This window comes from Accipiter gentilis, unplaced genomic scaffold (genome assembly GCF_929443795.1).
Source record: "Accipiter gentilis unplaced genomic scaffold, bAccGen1.1, whole genome shotgun sequence".
NCBI classification, from domain to species: Eukaryota; Metazoa; Chordata; class Aves; order Accipitriformes; family Accipitridae; genus Astur; species Astur gentilis.
The window spans coordinates 2,974,831-2,982,995 of record NW_026061008.1 but is presented as its reverse complement, the minus strand read 5'-3'; positions in this window follow the sequence as shown (position 1 = coordinate 2,982,995).

Below are 8,165 nucleotides of genomic sequence, written 5' to 3'. Positions count from 1 at the left end.
GGAAGGTGCCAGCCCTGAAAGCTCTTGCTGGTCTTCACTATCCCTCTGCAGCCTATCTTTAGCCGCAACAGCACTGGGGATCTCTGCTTTCCCAGAGACTCAGCATGTCACGGTGCTCGTTCTCGGCAGAAACTTTTTCTGAAAAGGCAAACGTCTGGCTCCTTCTCCCACAAGGAAGGTGCCAGCCCTGAAAGCTCTTGCTGGTCTTCACCGTCCCCCTGCAGCCTATCCACAGGCACAACAGCACTGGGGATCTCTGCTTTCCCAGAGACTCAGCATGTCACGGTGCTCGTTCTCGGCAGAAACTTTTTCTGAAAAGGCAAACGTCTGGCTCCTTCTCCCACAAGGAAGGTGCCAGCCCTGAAAGCTCTTGCTGGTCTTCACTATCCCTCTGCAGCCTATCTTTAGCCTCAAAAGCAGTGGGGATCTCTGCTTTTCCAGAGACTCAGCATGTCACGGTGCTCGTTCTCGGCAGAAACTTTTTCTGAAAAGGCAAACGTCTGGCTCCTTCTCCCACAAGGAAGGTGCCAGCCCTGAAAGCTCTTGCTGGTCTTCACTATCCCTCTGCAGCCTATTTTTAGCCGCAACAGCACTGGGGATCTCTGCTTTCCCAGAGACTCAGCATGTCACGGTGCTCGTTCTCGGCAGAAACTTTTTCTGAAAAGGCAAACGTCTGGCTCCTTCTCCCACAAGGAAGGTGCCAGCCCTGAAAGCTCTTGCTGGTCTTCACTATCCCTCTGCAGCCTATTTTTAGCCGCAACAGCACTGGGGATCTCTGCTTTCCCAGAGACTCAGCATGTCACGGTGCTCGTTCTCGGCAGAAACGTTTTCTGAAAAGGCAAACGTCTGGCTCCTTCTCCCACAAGGAAGGTGCCAGCCCTGAAAGATCTTGCTGGTCTTCACCGTCCCCCTGCAGCCTATCCACAGGCACAACAGCACTGGGGATCTCTGCTTTCCCAGAGACTCAGCATCTCATGGTGCTCGCTCTCGGCAGAGCCTTTTTCTGAAAAGGCAAACGTCTGGCTCCTTCTCCCACAAGGAAGGTGCCAGCCCTGAAAGCTCTTGCAGGTCTTCACTATCCCTCTGCAGCCTATCTTTAGCCGCAACAGCACTGGGGATCTCTGCTTTCCCAGAGACTCAGCATGTCACGGTGCTCGTTCTCGGCAGAAACTTTTTCTGAAAAGGCAAACGTCCGGCTCCTTCTCCCACAAGGAAGGTGCCAGCCCTGAAAGCTCTTGCTGGTCTTCACCGTCCCCCTGCAGCCTATCCACAGGCACAACAGCACTGGGGATCTCTGCTTTCCCAGAGACTCAGCATGTCACGGTGCTCGTTCTCGGCACAAACTTTTTCTGAAAAGGCAAACGTCTGGCTCCTTCTCCCACAAGGAAGGTGCCAGCCCTGAAAGCTCTTGCTCGTCTTCACTATCCCTCTGCAGCCTATCCACAGGCACAACAGCACTGGGGATCTCTGCTTTCCCAGAGACTCAGCATGTCACGGTGCTCGTTCTCGGCAGAAACTTTTTCTGAAAAGGCAAACGTCTGGCTCCTTCTCCCACAAGTAAGGTGCCAGCCCTGAAAGATCTTGCTGGTCTTCACCATCCCCCTGCAGCCTATCCACAGGCACAACAGCACTGGGGATCTCTGCTTTCCCAGAGACTCAGCATCTCATGGTGCTCGCTCTCGGCAGAGCCTTTTTCTGAAAAAGCAAACGTCTGGCTCCTTCTCCCACAAGGAAGGTGCCAGCCCTAAAAGCTCTTGCTGGTCTTCACTATCCCTCTGCAGCCTATCTTTAGCCGCAACAGCACTGGGGATCTCTGCTTTCCCAGAGACTCAGCATGTCACGGTGCTCGTTCTCGGCAGAAACTTTTTCTGAAAAGGCAAACGTCTGGCTCCTTCTCCCACAAGGAAGGTGCCAGCCCTGAAAGATCTTGCTGGTCTTCACCGTCCCCCTGCAGCCTATCCACAGGCACAACAGCACTGGGGATCTCTGCTTTCCCAGAGACTCAGCATCTCATGGTGCTCGCTCTCGGCAGAGCCTTTTTCTGAAAAGGCAAACGTCTGGCTCCTTCTCCCACAAGGAAGGTGCCAGCCCTGAAAGCTCTTGCTGGTCTTCACCGTCCCCCTGCAGCCTATCCACAGGCGCAACAGCACTGGGGATCTCTGCTTTCCCAGAGACTCAGCATGTCACGGTGCTCGTTCTCGGCAGAAACTTTTTCTGAAAAGGCAAACGTCTGGCTCCTTCTCCCACAAGGAAGGTGCCAGTCCTGAAAGATCTTGCTGGTCTTCACCGTCCCCCTGCAGCCTATCTTTAGCCTCAACAGCAGTGGGGATCTCTGCTTTCCCAGAGACTCAGCATCTCATGGTGCTCGCTCTCGGCAGAGCCTTTTTCTGAAAAGGCAAACGTCTGGCACCTTCTCCCACAAGGAAGGTGCCAGCCCTGAAAGCTCTTGCTGGTCTTCACTATCCCTCTGCAGCCTATTTTTAGCCGCAACAGCACTGGGGATCTCTGCTTTCCCAGAGACTCAGCATGTCACGGTGCTCGTTCTCGGCAGAAACTTTTTCTGAAAAGGCAAACGTCTGGCTCCTTCTCCCACAAGGAAGGTGCCAGCCCTGAAAGATCTTGCTGGTCTTCACCGTCCCCCTGCAGCCTATCCAAAGGCACAACAGCACTGGGGATCTCTGCTTTCCCAGAGACTCAGCATCTCATGGTGCTCGCTCTCGGCAGAGCCTTTTTCTGAAAAGGCAAACGTCTGGCTCCTTCTCCCACAAGGAAGGTGCCAGCCCTGAAAGCTCTTGCAGGTCTTCACTATCCCTCTGCAGCCTATCTTTAGCCGCAACAGCACTGGGGATCTCTGCTTTCCCAGAGACTCAGCATGTCACGGTGCTCGTTCTCGGCAGAAACTTTTTCTGAAAAGGCAAACGTCCGGCTCCTTCTCCCACAAGGAAGGTGCCAGCCCTGAAAGCTCTTGCTGGTCTTCACCGTCCCCCTGCAGCCTATCCACAGGCACAACAGCACTGGGGATCTCTGCTTTCCCAGAGACTCAGCATGTCACGGTGCTCGTTCTCGGCACAAACTTTTTCTGAAAAGGCAAACGTCTGGCTCCTTCTCCCACAAGGAAGGTGCCAGCCCTGAAAGCTCTTGCTCGTCTTCACTATCCCTCTGCAGCCTATCCACAGGCACAACAGCACTGGGGATCTCTGCTTTCCCAGAGACTCAGCATGTCACGGTGCTCGTTCTCGGCAGAAACTTTTTCTGAAAAGGCAAACGTCTGGCTCCTTCTCCCACAAGGAAGGTGCCAGCCCTGAAAGATCTTGCTGGTCTTCACCATCCCCCTGCAGCCTATCCACAGGCACAACAGCACTGGGGATCTCTGCTTTCCCAGAGACTCAGCATCTCATGGTGCTCGCTCTCGGCAGAGCCTTTTTCTGAAAAGGCAAACGTCTGGCTCCTTCTCCCACAAGGAAGGTGCCAGCCCTAAAAGCTCTTGCTGGTCTTCACCGTCCCCCTGCAGCCTATCCACAGGCGCAACAGCACTGGGGATCTCTGCTTTCCCAGAGACTCAGCATGTCACGGTGCTCGTTCTCGGCAGAAACGTTTTCTGAAAAGGCAAACGTCTGGCTCCTTCTCCCACAAGGAAGGTGCCAGCCCTGAAAGATCTTGCTGGTCTTCACCGTCCCCCTGCAGCCTATCCACAGGCACAACAGCACTGGGGATCTCTGCTTTCCCAGAGACTCAGCATCTCATGGTGCTCGCTCTCGGCAGAGCCTTTTTCTGAAAAGGCAAACGTCTGGCTCCTTCTCCCACAAGGAAGGTGCCAGCCCTGAAAGCTCTTGCTGGTCTTCACCGTCCCCCTGCAGCCTATCCACAGGCGCAACAGCACTGGGGATCTCTGCTTTCCCAGAGACTCAGCATGTCACGGTGCTCGTTCTCGGCAGAAACGTTTTCTGAAAAGGCAAACGTCTGGCTCCTTCTCCCACAAGGAAGGTGCCAGCCCTGAAAGATCTTGCTGGTCTTCACCGTCCCCCTGCAGCCTATCCACAGGCACAACAGCACTGGGGATCTCTGCTTTCCCAGAGACTCAGCATCTCATGGTGCTCGCTCTCGGCAGAGCCTTTTTCTGAAAAGGCAAACGTCTGGCTCCTTCTCCCACAAGGAAGATGCCAGCCCTGAAAGCTCTTGCAGGTCTTCACTATCCCTCTGCAGCCTATCTTTAGCCGCAACAGCACTGGGGATCTCTGCTTTCCCAGAGACTCAGCATGTCACGGTGCTCGTTCTCGGCAGAAACTTTTTCTGAAAAGGCAAACGTCCGGCTCCTTCTCCCACAAGGAAGGTGCCAGCCCTGAAAGCTCTTGCTGGTCTTCACCGTCCCCCTGCAGCCTATCCACAGGCACAACAGCACTGGGGATCTCTGCTTTCCCAGAGACTCAGCATGTCACGGTGCTCGTTCTCGGCACAAACTTTTTCTGAAAAGGCAAACGTCTGGCTCCTTCTCCCACAAGGAAGGTGCCAGCCCTGAAAGCTCTTGCTCGTCTTCACTATCCCTCTGCAGCCTATCCACAGGCACAACAGCACTGGGGATCTCTGCTTTCCCAGAGACTCAGCATGTCACGGTGCTCGTTCTCGGCAGAAACTTTTTCTGAAAAGGCAAACGTCTGGCTCCTTCTCCCACAAGTAAGGTGCCAGCCCTGAAAGATCTTGCTGGTCTTCACCATCCCCCTGCAGCCTATCCACAGGCACAACAGCACTGGGGATCTCTGCTTTCCCAGAGACTCAGCATCTCATGGTGCTCGCTCTCGGCAGAGCCTTTTTCTGAAAAAGCAAACGTCTGGCTCCTTCTCCCACAAGGAAGGTGCCAGCCCTAAAAGCTCTTGCTGGTCTTCACTATCCCTCTGCAGCCTATCTTTAGCCGCAACAGCACTGGGGATCTCTGCTTTCCCAGAGACTCAGCATGTCACGGTGCTCGTTCTCGGCAGAAACGTTTTCTGAAAAGGCAAACGTCTGGCTCCTTCTCCCACAAGGAAGGTGCCAGCCCTGAAAGATCTTGCTGGTCTTCACCGTCCCCCTGCAGCCTATCCACAGGCACAACAGCACTGGGGATCTCTGCTTTCCCAGAGACTCAGCATCTCATGGTGCTCGCTCTCGGCAGAGCCTTTTTCTGAAAAGGCAAACGTCTGGCTCCTTCTCCCACAAGGAAGGTGCCAGCCCTGAAAGCTCTTGCTGGTCTTCACCGTCCCCCTGCAGCCTATCCACAGGCGCAACAGCACTGGGGATCTCTGCTTTCCCAGAGACTCAGCATGTCACGGTGCTCGTTCTCGGCAGAAACTTTTTCTGAAAAGGCAAACGTCTGGCTCCTTCTCCCACAAGGAAGGTGCCAGTCCTGAAAGATCTTGCTGGTCTTCACCGTCCCCCTGCAGCCTATCCACAGGCACAACAGCACTGGGGATCTCTGCTTTCCCAGAGACTCAGCATCTCATGGTGCTCGCTCTCGGCAGAGCCTTTTTCTGAAAAGGCAAACGTCTGGCTCCTTCTCCCACAAGGAAGGTGCCAGCCCTGAAAGCTCTTGCTGGTCTTCACTATCCCTCTGCAGCCTATCTTTAGCCGCAACAGCACTGGGGATCTCTGCTTTCCCAGAGACTCAGCATGTCACGGTGCTCGTTCTCGGCAGAAACTTTTTCTGAAAAGGCAAACGTCTGGCTCCTTCTCCCACAAGGAAGGTGCCAGCCCTGAAAGCTCTTGCTGGTCTTCACCGTCCCCCTGCAGCCTATCCACAGGCACAACAGCACTGGGGATCTCTGCTTTCCCAGAGACTCAGCATGTCACGGTGCTCGTTCTCGGCAGAAACTTTTTCTGAAAAGGCAAACGTCTGGCTCCTTCTCCCACAAGGAAGGTGCCAGCCCTGAAAGCTCTTGCTGGTCTTCACTATCCCTCTGCAGCCTATCTTTAGCCTCAAAAGCAGTGGGGATCTCTGCTTTTCCAGAGACTCAGCATGTCACGGTGCTCGTTCTCGGCAGAAACTTTTTCTGAAAAGGCAAACGTCTGGCTCCTTCTCCCACAAGGAAGGTGCCAGCCCTGAAAGCTCTTGCTGGTCTTCACTATCCCTCTGCAGCCTATTTTTAGCCGCAACAGCACTGGGGATCTCTGCTTTCCCAGAGACTCAGCATGTCACGGTGCTCGTTCTCGGCAGAAACGTTTTCTGAAAAGGCAAACGTCTGGCTCCTTCTCCCACAAGGAAGGTGCCAGCCCTGAAAGATCTTGCTGGTCTTCACCGTCCCCCTGCAGCCTATCCACAGGCACAACAGCACTGGGGATCTCTGCTTTCCCAGAGACTCAGCATCTCATGGTGCTCGCTCTCGGCAGAGCCTTTTTCTGAAAAGGCAAACGTCTGGCTCCTTCTCCCACAAGGAAGGTGCCAGCCCTGAAAGCTCTTGCTGGTCTTCACTATCCCTCTGCAGCCTATCTTTAGCAGCAACAGCACTGGGGATCTCTGCTTTCCAGAGACTCAGCATGTCACGGTGCTCATTCTCGGCAGAAACTTTTTCTGAAAAGGCAAACGTCTGGCTCCTTCTCCCACAAGGAAGGTGCCAGCCCTGAAAGCTCTTGCAGGTCTTCACTATCCCTCTGCAGCCTATCTTTAGCCGCAACAGCACTGGGGATCTCTGCTTTCCCAGAGACTCAGCATGTCACGGTGCTCGTTCTCGGCAGAAACTTTTTCTGAAAAGGCAAACGTCTGGCTCCTTCTCCCACAAGGAAGGTGCCAGCCCTGAAAGCTCTTGCTGGTCTTCACTATCCCTCTGCAGCCTATCTTTAGCCGCAACAGCACTGGGGATCTCTGCTTTCCCAGAGACTCAGCATGTCACGGTGCTCGTTCTCGGCAGAAACTTTTTCTGAAAAGGCAAACGTCTGGCTCCTTCTCCCACAAGGAAGGTGCCAGCCCTGAAAGCTCTTGCTGGTCTTCACTATCCCTCTGCAGCCTATCTTTAGCCGCAACAGCACTGGGGATCTCTGCTTTCCCAGAGACTCAGCATGTCACGGTGCTCGCTCTCGGCAGAGCCTTTTTCTGAAAAGGCAAACGTCTGGCTCCTTCTCCCACAAGGAAGGTGCCAGCCCTGAAAGCTCTTGCTGGTCTTCACTATCCCTCTGCAGCCTATCTTTAGCAGCAACAGCACTGGGGATCTCTGCTTTCCAGAGACTCAGCATGTCACGGTGCTCATTCTCGGCAGAAACTTTTTCTGAAAAGGCAAACGTCTGGCTCCTTCTCCCACAAGGAAGGTGCCAGCCCTGAAAGCTCTTGCAGGTCTTCACTATCCCTCTGCAGCCTATCTTTAGCCGCAACAGCACTGGGGATCTCTGCTTTCCCAGAGACTCAGCATGTCACGGTGCTCGTTCTCGGCAGAAACGTTTTCTGAAAAGGCAAACGTCTGGCTCCTTCTCCCACAAGGAAGCTGCCAGCCCTGAAAGCTCTTGCTGGTCTTCACTATCCCTCTGCAGCCTATCTTTAGCAGCAACAGCACTGGGGATCTCTGCTTTCCAGAGACTCAGCATGTCACGGTGCTCATTCTCGGCAGAAACTTTTTCTGAAAAGGCAAACGTCTGGCTCCTTCTCCCACAAGGAAGGTGCCAGCCCTGAAAGATCTTGCAGGTCGTCACTATCCCTCTGCAGCCTATCTTTAGCCGCAACAGCACTGGGGATCTCTGCTTTCCCACAGACTCAGCATGTCACGGTGCTCGTTCTCGGCAGAAACTTTTTCTGAAAAGGCAAACGTCTGGCTCCTTCTCCCACAAGGAAGCTGCCAGCCCTGAAAGATCTTGCTGGTCTTCACCGTCCCCCTGCAGCCTATCCACAGGCACAACAGCACTGGGGATCTCTGCTTTCCCAGAGACTCAGCATGTCACGGTGCTCGTTCTCGGCAGAAACTTTTTCTGAAAAGGGAAACGTCTGGCTCCTTCTCCCACAAGGAAGGTGCCAGCCCTGAAAGCTCTTGCAGGTCTTCACTATCCCTCTGCAGCCTATCTTTAGCCGCAACAGCACTGGGGATCTCTGCTTTCCCAGACACTCAGCATGTCACGGTGCTCGTTCTCGGCAGAAACTTTTTCTGAAAAGGCAAACGTCTGGCTCCTTCTCCCACAAGGAAGGTGCCAGCCCTGAAAGCTCTTGCAGGTCTTCA